Source organism: Sceloporus undulatus, chromosome 3, assembly GCF_019175285.1.
Source record: "Sceloporus undulatus isolate JIND9_A2432 ecotype Alabama chromosome 3, SceUnd_v1.1, whole genome shotgun sequence".
Taxonomy (NCBI): Eukaryota; Metazoa; Chordata; class Lepidosauria; order Squamata; family Phrynosomatidae; genus Sceloporus; species Sceloporus undulatus.
The window spans coordinates 244683216-244700150 of NC_056524.1; the positions used below are offsets into that span (position 1 = coordinate 244683216).

General features: G+C 43.5%; 1 protein-coding gene across 1 annotated transcript in view; it reads left to right on the forward strand.

Annotated features, from left to right (window-relative positions):
• Positions 1 to 16935, forward strand: part of KCNAB1 (potassium voltage-gated channel subfamily A regulatory beta subunit 1) — a 204460-nt gene that overhangs the window by 97914 nt on the left and 89611 nt on the right. The window lies entirely within an intron of this gene.

Here is a 16935-nt window from a genome sequence, read left to right on the forward strand (position 1 = left end):
TTGCGTGCTGTGTGTGGGGTGGTGCCCCTTGTCTGGCGCCCCCTGGGCGTGCGTGGTCTCTGGTTTCTTTTCTGCGTGCGTTTCTCTTTTTGTCTTTTGGCGGTTTGTCTTCCGCGGCCTTTCCCCGTCTGCTCCTGCTTCCCTCCGGCTTTGTTCTTTGCCGCGGTTTGGCTTTTGTCCTTGGTTGGTCGTTTGCTTGTTGCGCCTTTCTTTTTCGGGCCCGGGCTTTTGCTTGCTGTGCTGCTTCGTGGTCCGTTCGTGTCTTTTCTTTACACACTCGTCTCCCTTTCGTATCTTCTGATTGTCCTCGGCTCTCCCGTTTGTGGGGTTGGGTTTTTGGCTTGTGTTTCTGTTCTGGGGCCTTTCTTTCTTGTTCTTTCCCTTCCTTTCGTTCCTCTTCTAGCGACTTTCGGTTTTTGTTGTTTGGGCTCTGCTTTCTCTCTACCTCTTTGTGCTGCCCCGTGCTGTCCTGTGTTCCCCTCCCGTCTGTTTCTTGGGTGCCCCCTTTTTTCCTCTTGGGTGTTTTTCTTTGTGTTTGTGGTGGGGGTTCCGTCTGCTTTTCCGGTCTCGGTACGCGGTTTCTTGCGATCTGTTAGGCGTCCTCGCTTTTGTCTCGCGTTGGCTTTGTGGTGTTTTTGGGGTATCGGCTCGCAGCCGCACCCCCTTTCGCCCCGAGACCCAAGGGTCTCAGGCCTTAGAGCCGACTTAGCCTTAACTTGTTGGTTTCATGCTTCAGCGATACCTCCCGCCTATACGGCTACAGAAGCTACACGATTCGTTTCGGTTCTCGTTTTCTGCGTGTTCGCGGAGGGTTGCTTCCGTTGCCGCATCACGTGACACAATCGAGCTGTATTCTACAGAAGATCGATCACTCGGGTGTTTATCTGTGTCGATCTTGTTCCCCGCGCAATCTGGTCTAGTTCGGCGGTTCCGGCGCCTATCGAATTATTACGCTCACTCGTCCACCCTGTTCGGAACTTCTTGCCATAATATCTCTTGAATCAGCATACAGACATCCTACATTCATGTACGAGCATAAATGTCACCCCACTCTTGTACTGTCCGACCACCATACAACGCACGTTCCAGACCAGCTCAGCGAACACACGCTGGTCTCAGACCACATCCAACCCCCAAGAACGAGCACTATCACAAGAACCTCAGAGCGGGAGCTTAAGAACGACCCAATTCACACAACCCAACAGCACACCAGTACTCCCCAACACGTTGTGACCACACATATGCTGCCACTCTCATGCCCATACACACTCTCACCTCATCTACCTCTCTCCCTTTTGTCTTTCATACCCTACCACCGTTAACCTGCCTCACCCACCCTCACCATTCCCCCCCCTGCTTATTGCGTCTTCCCTTGTGATTCGGCCCCCGGCGTTCGCCATGCCTCTGGGTGGCCGGCTTCAGAGACAACAAAGTAGCAGCGCATTTATTTTCCACAGACGAATGCATAGAGCAGATCATGCATACATCCACACCCACCACCCCACATTATCTTTTCCCCTACCATCTACGGGTGTTACCTACTCTGAGCGAAATATGTCTGTGATACGCTCTTTGAGAACTATCTCCTTTCACACAACAACACACCGCCGTGTTGCCACAACGCCCATCGTACTTGCCTCACGCTCTGCCTTTTGCTCGCCTCCCTCTGCATCTTCACTCTTCTTACGTGCCACCTTTCCACCACCCCACATTGACCCTTTTGAGACAAGCCACCAACTTACCCGCACACCATCTGATATATCCCTCTACTCAAATCCGTTGCTACTATCTTCTCACGCACACCCTGAGCCTCATCCCACTGCGGTGCTTCCCACCTCTTTTTCCGGTTTTTTTGGGCGATGTCGGCCCACAGCACACGACGCTTTTCTGCCGTTGGCCACACACGTCGGAAGCCCACGCCAGCACCCCTACGGAACCATGGCCCCACAGCCCCCACACCACCCACCAACGTACACACCCCCCTCTGGAAACACAAATACAACCACCGCCCGCAAGGGGACCCCCACCACACCGGCACTGTCCTGGCATACCTCACCACACCACTGCCCACATGCTGGCACACCCATCTCGTTATTTGGCACCCGAGCCGCGCTTTGCTTGTCGCACCTGTCTGTTCTTGCCTCCGACTCTCATCGCCACACGACTATTGTCTGTGTTGTCTAGATCCCAGCAGAGTACTGATCTTGCATTAGCAAAAACTGCAAGGTGTTGAAAAACAGGTTTGGCTCAATATATGTATAAGTTTTGGCAGTCATCTCTTTTCATAGCCTAGTAATAATCTGCTAAAGTTTGGGAGATGACTTAAAATCATTTACTTTCTTTATCTCTGTACACTCTGACATAACACTGACGTGTTATCTGCTTGCAGACTAATAAATTGTTTAACTATAGAAGGTTCAAGAAACAATTATAGTTTTTTTAACTTTCTGTTTTGTTTTGCAACACAAAACACCTTTTTCTTTAAAAGTGCTAGTCTTTAAAGTTGCTAGCTTAAAATAACTTCCAACTTGCACTGTGAATGTGTGTTAGCTTCAGCACTACACAGATGCTTAGAACAATTTATGGACAGTGGTAAGGAAGATGGTTTTCAGCAGGAAATGGAGCCAGCATGGCATAGTGGTTTTGGCATTGCACTATGCTTCTGGAGACCAGGGTTCAAATCCCTGCTAGGCCATGGAAACCCAATGGGCAAATTGCATGTGAACAAATCTTGCCAAGAAAATCCCACAATAGGTTCACCCTAGGATAGCCACAAGTCAGAAACACCTTGAAGACACACAATAACAATAACAACAATTTCTTTCCTACATGTGCATCTTACAAACATCTAAAGGCAGGGTCAAATTATGATGTAACTGGGAGCAATGATTTTACTTTATGGGGGTTAGACAGGTATAACTCTAAATTTTGAAGCCAATGTGTACTTTAGGGAGAGCAGTCTTCCCCCCACCAGGCTTCCACATTTGCCTTCTGTCACATAGACATACAGAGAGAACAGGAATACTGTTATCTAAATGGGTATGACTGCAGTAGCAATACCATATAAGCTTTCTTCTGGAGCAAAAATTAGAAGCATTGACTTAGATCCTACACTTGGGGATGTAGCTATGACAACAAAGCTTTGTCATCATAGCTGCATCACCCACCACCCTTCCCAAGCAGTTCCTGCAGCCTACCATAGATTCCAAGGAGTCCCACCTATGGGAAGGGTTTCTCAAGTGCTGGACAGCAGGGTGGTGAGTGAAGAAATGTCCAGCTGTCTCTTGGCAATTAGATGCTGCACCTTGCTTTTGCAAAGTCTCTCGCTGCCAAAGAGGGCTGGACAATTATTTTCTCACTGCTCCACTCCCCAGTGCCTTGAAATCTCTCCAGGGATAGGGCTGCCTGGCTTCTGTGACAGGTATTGGGGGCCATTGTCAGTTGTTTCAATGGCACAACTGTACATGGGAATTCCAAAATATATGGTGTCATAAATTGGGCTTATGACATTGTAAACACTTCTTCTTCCAGCTTGCAAAATCCCCTAGCTAGAATTGCTAGGGGGAACTCTGGGAATTGTATTCCAAACATACTTTTTCCAAGCTCAGTTATTCAATAATGAAGCACCGCCATTGAGAAGGCCCATATACAAGGTGAGGGAGAGAATCTGGCTGTTGGACCAGTCTTGCTGCCAGAAGGTGATTAGGATAGGGGCAGATGAAATCTCAGCCCTGGTAGAGGCCTATCAGGGCCCCAGCAAATGCCCCTTTATGCAAAATAAGACCTGGAGAAATCAAAGAAGTTATTCACTTTGCACAAAAAAACTAATCAATCTAGTGTAGGCCTGCGCCCCATTGTTTGGGAGAGGACGTTCCATAAATCGAGTGCAACCACTTCCTGTTAGGCACCTGAGAAGTTTTGTTTTATAGATACACCTAAAAAAAAAAAAGATGGATACCCCCCCCCCCCACTAGTTTATATCTGCTCTTGGAGACCAGCTGGCAGAAAGAACATGGGAGGTAAGAGGGAGACAGTTGGGACTCCCTTCACTTTTACTTTGTTGTTGTGTGCCTTCAAGTCATTTCTAACTTAGGGCGACCCTAAGGCAAACCTATCATGGAGTTTTTCTTGGCATGATTTGTTCAGAGGAAGTTTGCCATTGCCTTCCCCTGAAGCTAAGAGCATGTAACTTTCCCTGGGTCACCCAGTGGGTTTCATAGACAAGCAGAGAATCAAACCCTGGTCTCCAGAATCACAATCCAACACTCATACAACTATGCCATGCTGGCTCTCATTTACTACATCAATTAAAATCACTCTTCCAGTCTTCTGGTCACACTTATTTGATACAACAACTCCTTTCCTAATACATGAGGCCATAGTTGTAACATCTTGCTTGGCCTTTTTTGCCTAGTGGGTAGGAAAAGACAATACTGCTTGGGTCCAGGGCACCTACACCTTCATAATCGGACTTTCTGTCACCTTGCCTGAAATAATTGACTTCAATGGGACTTTGTGTCAGTTTCAGTGGAGTCAGTAAAAGATCTTTTGACAGTTTTCAGTTTATGAAAAACAAGCATTGCTTCTTAATGTTTAATATATGGTAAATAATATTTTAATATTTAGATTTTGTTGCATATTTAAAGCGAGTATAGATGGGTTTTTCTGTTGCTGTCAAGGCAACACTAATCTTCTTCACCTGCAAAGATATTCTGCTACTAACTGCATTAACTGCATTGCACTCATTCTATCACTGATGATGTTATTTATATTTTTATTAGGAGTTTATCATCTTCCAAATGTTGTGTTTGATGGCATGCCGAGAGCCTGGCAAAGAGAGGAAATCAAGTGTGTCTTCTCCTTTGGGCATCTAAAAGCTGAATTGAATTCTCAAAAGCGGTTTTGTGGGCAGAAAGTGATGTTATTTCCATGCTTTCTAAACACAAATGTTCAAAGTGGGATATTCACACTTGTCAAGCCTGTGGTTCAGGGGAAAACTGGTGTGACATCTGCATTTCCAATGGTATGAATCTTGCTGGAAGAAGTTAGAAGTAATGTGTTATAAATAATGTCTTCATTGTACTTTCAAAGGTAATGAAAGCATAATATTGTTATTTTTATAAAGTAACATGGCAGACATTAACATTAATTTTGTGTACTAAATGCCATTTATAAGCAACATTAAAATGTTTCATGGACAATTTGGGGGGATTTGAGACATTTTTAATGATTTTTTTCTAAGTTACCCAGAAGTGAAAAATAACATATCATTAATATGTAGCTCTCATGATAATGTAATGACTATCCCAAAATATATTATTTGAGGATGGGAGATCAAGTAATTCCAAACAAGTAGCATCCTGTATGCTTTCCATTGGTTCCAATGGGAGACTCATTCAGTTTTCTTTGAGTCTTCCATATCATTTGCATTAATATTTATGAGATTGTAGAACCCTCTGAAGACCCAAACATACCAAATTTTATATTGTAGAAAGACTCAATTTCATGGGCAACTAGCACACCCTTAGGGTTTCTCAAATCCCCCTGTAATCTTTCTGCCATTTGGACAGACAATTTCACCTTCTTCCATAGTTATAATGAGAAATGAACAGATTTTCATTCAGAATTACATGTTTGAATTTCTATTGTTTCTGTAACCAAAACTCATGGATGTTGATCACTTCATTTTTACCCCTTCTGACATGGCCATCTTGCAAATGACTGCCATACTCCCCATCCGCAGAGAGGATAGTCCATAAACAAAAATGCTCTAATAAAAGCAATGTGATATAATATGAAGATGATAACTGGTCCTGTTCAGATGTTTGGTATTGTATCACCTCCTGACAGCAAGGTCAATGGTTCAGGGTTATGCACGTCATAGTTGAAGACATCTGTAAGGCACTAGATTGCTTATCCCTGTTGATATTGCAGTGATTTTCAAACTATATTCCTAGAAAATGTGGGAATTTCCCCAGAATTTTTTCTGTGAGTTGATCAATAATGGCTGACAGGCTTCCTTGAAAGACAGCTTTCCCATCGAGCAGCAAGGAGTCATGGGAAATGGAGAATCTTCATCTCCGATTCTGCAGGGCTCTAATGCAGGTGCTCATTTCTTCATTTCAGCACCAGGGACAGCTATATATACATGCTGAGCTCTTTGTGCTACGCAATTATGGCACTTAGGTCCAAGACACACTGCAGAAATAATCCAGTTTGAGACCACTTTAACTGCCCTGGCTCAGTGCTAGAGAATCCTGGGAATTGTAGTTTATTGTGGCACCAGAGGTGGCTTAGTGGTTAAGACAATCAAAAGGTTGGAAGGTTAGCAATTTGAGGCCCAAGTGCTGCATGACGGAGTGAGCTCCCATCGCTAGTCCCAGCTTCTGCCAACCTAGCAATTTGAAAGCATGTAAAAGTACAATTAGATAAATACCACTTCAGTGGGAAGGTAACAGTGTTCCATGAAGTCATGCTGGCCATATGACTACCAGAGTCATCTTTGGACAATCCTGGTTTTTCGGGTAAGTAACGGAGGTGATCACTGCCCCTACAGTCAGTTACAACCAGACATTCATGTCAAAGGGAAACCTTTGCCTTTACCTTTAGAGCTCTCTGACAGAGAAAGCTACATGTCTACAATTCCCAGAATTCCCTAGCACTGAGTCAGGGCTGTTAAAGTGGTATCAAACTGGATTATTTCTGCAGTGTATTTTGGATCTTAGATACCACTTTATCCGGTCTGGCTGCATCCTGTGGAATCCTGTAGTTTGTAGTCGCATTTGTAGTTCCATGTGAGATATAGCATTCCCTGACAAAATGCCTTAGTGGCTCACCAAACTACAAATTCCAGGTTTCTATCGGATGCAGCTATTGCAGTTAAAGTGATATCAAATTTCTATAATGCTGCAATATTCAAAGATGGGCTTTGATTTCAATCCTCTTTGGGCACTGGAAGGCTGCCCTTAGGTGCAGTGGAGGCAGGTTGCTGTCTTGTGGAACAAACCAAAATGGAGATGGAGGAGAGAAACAACTTTAATGAGTATCTGTAAATACCTGATGCATTTCAAAGTGGGCCACTTTTCTTCATGTACTAAATATTTTTTTAAAAACTGAACCACCAAACATGCAAGAAGTTCTTGCTCTCTTTGTTGAAGGAACCCTCAGTCCAACAGCCCTGTGTTGCAGCTGAGATTCAACCACTATTCCGTTTAATTTTTATTTTTTAAAAAATAGACAGCAAAATGCCTTGGCTCAGCCTCTGCTTTCTATACTTCTTGAATTTAAGAACTGTTCTTTTTCTCTATAACTGTAAATCTTTGGAAAGATACATTACCTATCACATTTGTTAGCCGCCTCACATTTTAAGGAAGAACAATAGAGCCTGAGCCATGTTATGCAGCTGTCATTGTTCAGTCTTATCTTAAGACAATTCAGAAAAGCACTAAAATTTTTAGGTAAATAAATAGAACAGGTTCAGGAAGCTAAATCTGACATTAAATTGCCAATAGAATTTCCAGCAATGCACAATTAAGAGGTATGGCGGGAAATAATCAGTGTCCCCACTCAGTACATTTATTTCGCAATCCTATTACAAACTGCCTAAACCAGAGGTCGGCAACCTACAGCCCGTGGGCTGCATCCGGCCTGCTGAGGCCTTGGCACCGGCCCCAGCCCAGTCCTGCCGCCGATTGCTGCTGATTGGCGGGCCGCCGTCCTGGCCTCCCTGGGGGCCTTTCCTCCGCCAGACCTCTCTCTCCAGAGGGAGGTTTGGCAGAGGAAGGGCCCCTGAGGGAGCCCAGGGCCTGGCGGGCTGCCCCCCCCGGCCTACCTGGGGGCCTTTCCTCCACCAGACCTCTCTCTCCGGAGTGAGGTCTGGTGGAGGAAGGACCCCTGACAGAGCCCAGGGCCTAGTGGGGTGCCATCCTTGACTCCCTGGGGGCCTTTCCTCCGTCAGACCTCTCTCTCCGGAGGGAGGTCCTTTTAAAAAAAATTATTTAATTATTTATTTTTTGGCTTCAGCCCCCCAGTTGTCTGAGGGACAGCAGTCCGGCCCCTGGCTCAAAAAAGTGGACAACTATAGGATATATGGGGGGGGGGGACACTGACTATCCAGAGGCCCTGAAGCAGTCATACCCCAATGCCCCATCCCTGAAAAGAAAAATTACCCAACCTTTTTTCACCAGAATGCTTCTCCTGTGCTCATGGTGGCACACCTATGGCATGTGTGCCCTCTTGGGCATGCAAAGCCATTTTGGAGGGCACATGGAGTAGTCTGTGGAAGCCTTCCACTGAGCCTGTAATGATCAGCAAATTTCTACCATTTTTCTCTCTGACACACATGCGCGCGCGTGCCCGCATGCACACTAAGCAGCAAGTAGCATTCTTTTTGTTTATATCATGCCTTTTTTCTAGACTCAAACTCAAGGCAGCAAAAAGTATGATCATGAGCGGGAGAGCAACAAGCAATGATGACTCCCCATATGGTTTTGTCCCCATTATAACTGTTCACAATTCAGCCCACCCAACAGCTGTTTGGTCTGGTGTGTGGAGTGTAACTTAAATGTGGCATGAAGAAACAATAAACCCTGCCTATCTTCTTCCTTATACAAATTGTACACTGCCCTCCATGGGCCTTGAGAAGAGGTGTTCCCAGAATAAAACAACAGGCAGGGAGAGATCTCAACATGCATGCAGAAGAGAAGGATGTCTGAAGGTAGAGGAGGAATGTGTATGTAGTCCCAAAGGTTATCCATTGTTGCATGTGGCCTTCGAGTGGCAAAGAGAAAATTTGTTTCTCACTGGCTAAGGCAGAGGTGGAGAAACACACAGCCCATGGATACCTTTGGCCCATTCTTTCTGGACCTAGGGGACTCCCACTCCTGAGTAGAAGTTGTTCAGAAAAGGGGAGTTGACTCTCCTCCACATTTCTATATGCAGTGATCCTCCTCATTAGTGTGTGCACTTTGGGGGCTTTTTCTCCCAAAACTGAACATAGATTTTCAATTACTTTTACTTTTGTGGGGAAAGTACATAAAAACAGCAGGATAGCAGTACAGTCTGTTCTTGAGTCTCTAGGGCTGTAATTGTCCCCACAGACCTACCAGGTTTGTCCACCCCTGTATTGAGAGAAAGAGGAATTGTATCACTCATCCAAGTAGTGCTATCCAGTATGAATGAATGTGTTGGCATATGCTTCTCCATTGGATACTGTTATTGTTAACCACCACTCAGTTGATCCCGACTCATGGTGTCCCTGTGGATGAGACACTTTCAAGACTCCCTATTCTCCACTGCTCTGCTTAGGTCCTGCAAATTCATACCTGTGACCTCTTTAATAAAGTCCATTTATCTAGCATGTAGTCTTCCTCTCTTTCTACATCCCTCCACCTTTCCTAGCATTATTGTCTTTTTCTATGAGTCATGCCTTCTCATGATGTGATCAAAGTACGATAGCCTCAACTTACCCTTCTTAGCTTTCAAGGAGAGTTCTGGTTTGATATGTTCTAGGACCCATTTATTTGTCTTTTTGGCTGTCCATCGTATCCTCAATACTCTTCTTCAGCTCATTTCAAATGAATTTATTTTCTTCTTATCCACTTTCTTCATTGTCCAGCTCTCACACCTGCATATCGTAATGCGGAATACAATAGCTTGACTGATTCTAACTTTTATGCTCAATTCTGTTCATTGGATACTGTTGACTCTTGTCTCTTGGCACTAGCAGATTCTTCTCTCAATCATCACTTCAACATCTAGGAGCTGAGAAGAGAGCTGTAAAGTTACATGAGACTTTATTTAATGGGGCAGGGTGTTATCAGTACACTGATGACACCCAGATATATTTCTCCATGTAAACACCCCCTCTTGACCCAGCCTATTTTTATAGTGCACTGAACAATGAGAAAGAGCAGTATCTGTTTCACATAACAAGGTCTGCTTATGTTCTTAACTGATTAATAAGATGAAAAGGTACAAGCTTGTTATTTTTAATTGCACAGATACTGCATATTTATTCTTAATATGTTATTATTGTGTTAAAACTGGTTGTGGTTGTTTTGTTTTGTTTTTAATTTTTATATTGCCTGGAGGTCTGACGACTGTAATAAAGGCTTTGATTGATTGATTGATTGATTGATTTCTCCATGTCTCAGTCATCAGCTTTGACTTCAGACGGCGTCTCTCCTCTCAATGACTGTCTTAAGGCAGTAATGGACTGGATGAGGGAAAACAAATTGAAGCTGAATCCAGACAAAATGGAGGTACTTACGGTATTGGCTCTGAACCCAGGTATCAGGATACAACCTCCAGTCCTGGAAGGGGTCACACTTCCCTCAAAGGACTGTGTTCACAGTCTGGGGGCGCTCCTAGATCCGTTGCTTCACATGACAAACCAGGTGAATGCGATGGTCAGGAGTGCCTTTTATCAGCTTCAGTTGATACGCTAGCTGCGCCCTTTCCTGGAAGTCAGGGACCTTGAGACCGTAGTACCTGCTCTGGTGACCTCACACCTTGATTTCTGTAATGCACTCTACATGGGGCTACCCTCATGTTTAGTCCAGAAACTTCAGTTAGTTCAAAACATGGCAGCCAGACTGGTCTCTGGTACATCCAGAAGAGACCATATAACACCAATCTTAAAATCACTTCACTGGTTTCCCATTAGTTTCTGGGCTCAGTACAAGGTGTTGGTTATCACCTTTAAAGCCCTAAATGGCTTGGGTCCAACCTATCTTCGGGACCGTCTCCTTCCATATAATCCTCCCCACACACTTAGATCCTCAGGAAGGAATTTGCTACAGCCTTATAAAACAAGGCTGTCCACGACCTCCCAAAGGACTTTCTCAGCTGTTGCACCCAGATTGTGGAATGGTCTGGCAGATGAGATCTGTCAAATTACCACCCTAAACAGCTTTTTAAAAGCTATAAAGATGGATCTCTTCCAACAGGCCTTTCCCGAATAGTTTCTCTGGCTATCAGAAGAACTCTAAGATCTCTGACTGCACTTTAGTCATGGTCTATAGTTTTATATATATACTTTTATTTTATTTTTATGTATGTTTTTTTAAAACTCTTACATCGTTTAATTGTATTTTAAGAGGGGGGTTTGAGGGTTTTGGAATACATGTTTTTTTAATTCTTTGTAAGCCACTCTGATTGCATCTTGGGGCGGGATATAAAAAATTATTATTATTATTATTATTATTATTATTATTATTATTATTATTATTAAAGAAATCTTCAAGTGAATATAGGAGATAATCACAGTCTGATCTGGGCTCTTGTTCAAATTATTTATAAGCAAGTGGATTGTGCAGTTATGAAGACAAACAAACAGTGGGAGAGATTTTGTCTCTGTACACTAAAACAAGATGAACAACATTAATACCACCTGGCAATATGCTCCCCATATGGTGGAAATATATATGGAGTATTTAAGCTCTTTGATGTTCACCTCTATTATAACTACGTGCAATTTTTTGTACTCTTGCTTCTGAGCCATTGGTAGTGAAGCTTACAGGATCTATCTCTGTGAAATCTATTAGGCTTCATCTCCAATCCCATCTGAAACCTCTGAAACTCCATTCTCTGTCTCCAACTATGGATACATTCTCAGTTTATGTCCCTTTGCCTAAGGATTCTGCCCACATATCACAGGTTTTAGTTAAAGATTTGACAACCTTCATCCAAATACAGAGAATGAAATCTAGAATTCAATAAACAGCTGAGTCTCACTATGTAGTATTAATCTGCTACTTCGTATATATGAACAAACAATGTTTTTCCTCAGCTGGATACCTCTCTTTTCAACTTTAAGGCTAGTTTCTGGTTAGATGAGCAACAACCCCCTTCCATGTGCTGCATCCAGTCTTTTTAAAAGCTACAACCCCAAAGAGAACGTTTTTTACTCTTCCCACCCATGCAAATGTTGGCTAGATAGTTCAGTATTGTGTTTACGCTGAAACATAGGGCTTCCCCCTCAAACTGATTAACCTGTCAAAAAACATGCTTTGGACTAAGTATCTAAATGAACTTCCTATGAACAGGAATCAGTGCACTTAAATGTGGAGTGGAGAAATTGGGTTGATATAGCTAGGTTTGACTTGCAAGTGCTTTTTGTGACATCAGAAATTAATTATTGTTTTCTCAGAGAATATAGGACCTGAGTTCTCATTTGATGTATTTTATGGACAGTATAACTCCAATACTACTTGGTTGGTTTTAAAATTTTAAGCAGTATATAAAAAGTCAAAGGCTTTCATGGCCAACATCTATAGTCTTTTGCGGTTTGTTGGGCTATGTGGCCATGTTCTAGAAGAGTTTATTCCTGACGTTTCACCTGCATCTGTAGCTGGCATCTTTAGAAAATGCTGGCATGGAAGAGAGGGATGTGTGTGTGTGTGTGTGTGTGTGTGTGTGTGTGTGTGTGTGTACACACACACATATATACACACACACACACACATACTGTGTGACCCTTGGGTAGGGAGGAGTGATCTCCATGTTAATTTGTGTATTGTTCTGTTATTGATGGCTAGGCCTCAGGGTGAGAGGATATGCAAAGAAGATTAGTGTCTGCTTAATTAGTGATCATTGTCTGCTGGGAAAGGCCCTGACCCTGGGTAGTTTCTCATTTGCATTTGCTGAGTCCTCATTTTGCTATTCTTCAGGACTGATAGCCAAGCTTTGTTCACTTTATATTTATATTTATATATTTATTTATTTGTATCCCGCCTCTCCCTGTATTGGATCGAGGCAGGTAACAACAAACAAAAGAACAATAAAAATGCTACACAGCAAGTCACAAGTAAAAACATAGCAAAAATACCCTAAAACTCCCTCCCATCCTAAAATAACATTAAAACAACAATTCCCAATAAAATGCTCCCAATAAAATCAATCACGATCACAGTCCGGTGGGAACGGCTATGCAACTGGAGAGTAAACATTCCAAGGAGGTCATTTAGGGAATGCCTACCGGGAGAGATCCATTCTTATTGCCTTCTTAAAGGCCTCCAAAGATGTTATGTGGTGGATCTCCTCCGGCAGGTCATTCCAGATTTTTGGAGCGGCAACAGAAAACGTCCTCTGGGAAGTCGTTACCAGTCTGGTTTTCTTAGACTGCAAGAGGTTCTTCCCAGAGGAACTGAGAGTGCGGGAAGGATTGTATGGGAGGAGGCGTTCCCTCACGTAAGCTGGACCCAAGCCATGTAGGGCTTTGTAGGTAATGACCAACACCTTATACTGTGCCTGGAAGCTAATAGGCAGCCAGTGTAGGGATTTTAAGATGGGTGTAATAGGATCAAATTTAGAACTCCCTGTATCCAATCTGGCTGCCATATTTTGAACCAGTTGCAGCTTCTGAACGAGACATGTGGGTTGCCCCATGTAGAGTGCATTGCAGAAATCTAAATGAGAGGTTACCAGTGAATGTACAACCATTTCTAGGTTTTCCCATTCCAGGAAGGATCATAGCTGGCGTATCAGCCGAAGCTGATAACAGGCACTCCTGGCCGTCGCATCCACCTGAGATGACAGCTGAAGCGATGAGTCCAGGAGTAGCCCTAAGCTACGAACACAGTCCTTTAGGGGAAATGTGACCCCGTCCAGAACTGGAGAGCTTATCACCATTCCCAGATTAGGATTGCCTACAGCGAGTACCTCTGTTTTATTTGGATTCAGTTTAAGTCTGTTTTCCCTCATCCAATCCATTACTGACCTCAGACAGTCATTCAGAGGGGAGATGCCATCCTTGGTCACTGAAGCAGTCCAAGATATGGAGAAGCAAATTTGGGTGTCATCAGCGTACAGATAACACCCTGCCCCATGTCTCCAGATGATCTCACCTAGCGGCTTCATGTAAATGTTGAATAGCGTTGGAGACAGTATCGCGCCTTGAGGGACACCTGATTTGAGCTCCTTTTTGGCTGAACATCTGTCCCCAAGCGACACCATCTGGAACCTACCCAAGAGATAGGACCGGAATCACTGCAAAGCAGTGCCCCCAATTCCTAACCCTCTCAGGCGTTCCAGAAGGATACCATGGTCTATGATATCAAAGGCCACTGAGAGGTCCAAGAGCACCAACAGGGCCACACTTCCCCTGTCAATGCACAGACAGAGATCATCGACTAAGGCGACCATGGCGGTCTTGACTCCGTATCCTGACCTGAAGCCAGTTTGAAATGGATCAAGATAACTGGTGTCATCCAAGACTGCTTTAAGGGTTTCTTCTTTCCTGTTGAAGTTGCCCAGGTGTTTGTGGATTTCAATGGTTTCCCTTTGCATTCTTACCTGATAGTTGTTGGCATAGTCCAGACTTTTCAAACAGCATTTTATGCCCAGGATGGTTTATAACGTATTCTGCTACTGCTGATTTTTCTGGCTGACCCAGTCTGCAGTGTCTCTTGTGTTCCTTGATTTGTGTTTGAACACTGCATTTGGCCGTCCCTATGTAGACTTGTCCGCAGCTGCATGGTATCCGGTAAACTCCTGCAGCTGTGAAAGGGTCTCTATTGTCCTTCGCTAAGCACAGCAGTTGCTGGATTTTCTTGGTTGGTTTGTAAACCAACTAGTTTCCCTATTCTGTCTGTTACTTTTGACCATACATCAAAGGAGTTGATGTGATTGGAGGGGGATACTTTTTTAACTATGATTCCCAGAATCCCCCAACTAGCATGGCCAGTTGGATTGTATGGAATATATCTAACAGGAACATGCTTGGAGGATACTACAACATATAGTCCTTTGTTCTGATATATTCACATCCTGTCAGAAATAATGGATTAAAGTTTAGCTCTCCGATTATTGATGTAGGATTAACAAAAAGCACCTCACAAACATGATCCATAAATGTTTTAAAAGGCAAAGTGAATATGAGTTCCCTAATAAGCTTGCTGAAATGAATGAAACATTTCACAAAAGCAGTATAGAGCTCTGAACGATCCCATGAGACCCCCCTTGATATCTCTTGACAGATATATTACATCTCTATTTCTAAGTTATCCAGACAGCTGTAGTCATTCTGTACTGAAGTGCTTCAAATATTTTATTATTTAATATTTATTGCCCTTGGTAATTGAAGAGGAATACAAACTAAGGGAGGGAGCAGTTCTGTCTCCAGAGTTCACAGTCGCTCTGGGTTTGAATTTGTAGTTTTAAAATCTCTCCTAACCAAATTGCCTTAAGGAAACTACAGTATCAGGTATAAAAGTGGATTTTCCTCCATCTTGACAAGGTTCTTAAAAGAAGCATTTCTGGCTAGGGAGATAAGTGCTAACATTTCTAGCATCATAGGCCCGTTACAGACCGCCCAAAAGGGGCGGTCTTGGGCCGCTGCCAGTTGCAGCGCGGAGGAGCCGCAGCAGCCAAACCGCGTGACTCCTCGGTGCTGCAAAAAAGGAGTGCAGAAATCGCACTCCTTCTGGCAACCCGGAAGAGCTGCCGCAAGTGCCAAAGCACGCACTCGCGACGGCGCTTCCAGGTTTAGACGTTACGTCAAGATGGCAGCGCCTGTCTGTATAGGGCACCGCCATCTTGCTGTACGGAATACGCGCGTCTGGAAGCGCCGCCCCTCGCGCGTATTCCTGGCGCAACGACGGCGCTGCTTAGGCCTGTCTGTAAGGCGCCATAGTGACTTAAAACTTCAGGTGAGTATTTAAACATACAGACTGGATTTCACAATGACACTTATGAATGCATAACCTGAAGTTATGCATCTGGAACTGATTCATATTTATAATCCCTGGACAATCATGGAAATAGTGTAGATTGTTGTTGTTGTTGTTGTTGTTGAGTGCCTTCAAGTAATTTTCAAGTTATGGTTACCCTAAAGAGAACCTATCATGAGGGTTTCTTGTCAGAATTTGTCCAGAGTGGGTTTGCCCTTGCCATCCTCTGAGGATGAGAGAGTGTGACCTGCCCAAGGTGAACAAGACATTTCTATGGCTGAATGGGAATTTGAACCTTGGAGTCCCAGTGTCTTAGTCCAACACTCAAATCTCTACACCATGCTGGCTCTTAGGGGATACATCAATATCATAAACGTTTCTCATTGGGCAACTGACACTTGGAATGATGGGATCTGTTCTCCTATTGATCAGGACACAGCAGACTGATATTTGCATCCCTTCCCACAATCAATCTCTAGTATGAGGTGGAGTTGCAACAGGGCCAACTTCTGAATGTCGCACCAGAGATAGCTAGTGAGAGGGGGTGGAAATGCCAGTCTGCTACATACAGATCAATAGGAGAACAGGCCCCCACCATTTGCAGCTAAGACTGGGCTGGAGGAACTGGGCTAGGAGCCACTACTTAAATAAGTACCTAGAGCTCTTCTATTTGCTGAGCTCACATTCCTTTTTCCTTTTCAATGAAATACTGAAAACTGCTCACACCTAGAACTTTTTTATTTCTTGTGCTCTTGGTAACTTTACCTATCTTATCTTCAGATGCCTAAGTGATGGCTGAGATTCTAAGCTGATCTAGAATCTTTGCCATTTTCTAGGCATCTGAAGAAAAAGGACAAGTTAAATGACCAAGGAACTATGAACATAGCAAATAGAAAAATTCCAGGTATGAACAATTTACAGTGTCTCACTCTCTGCAATGCTAGAAATTTGGGGACTGAAAGAAAAATTTACAGGGGACAGAATTCGTTTTGAGCAGGACAATGCCTTTATTTTTACCATTAAAATAATAGAATCATGGAATCATAAAGTTGAAAGAGACCACAAGAGCCATTCAGTCCAACCCCTGCCATGCAGGAACTCACAATGAAACTTTTTAATGTGTGAAATTAGTACATGGGTTGAGTTAAATATTGAATTTACCTAAATAAAACTGTTCTAATTTGAAAAATGTTAATTCCTTATATAACGTTAAAATATGAATATACATGAATATGCAAATGACAATACACATACTAAATAAACA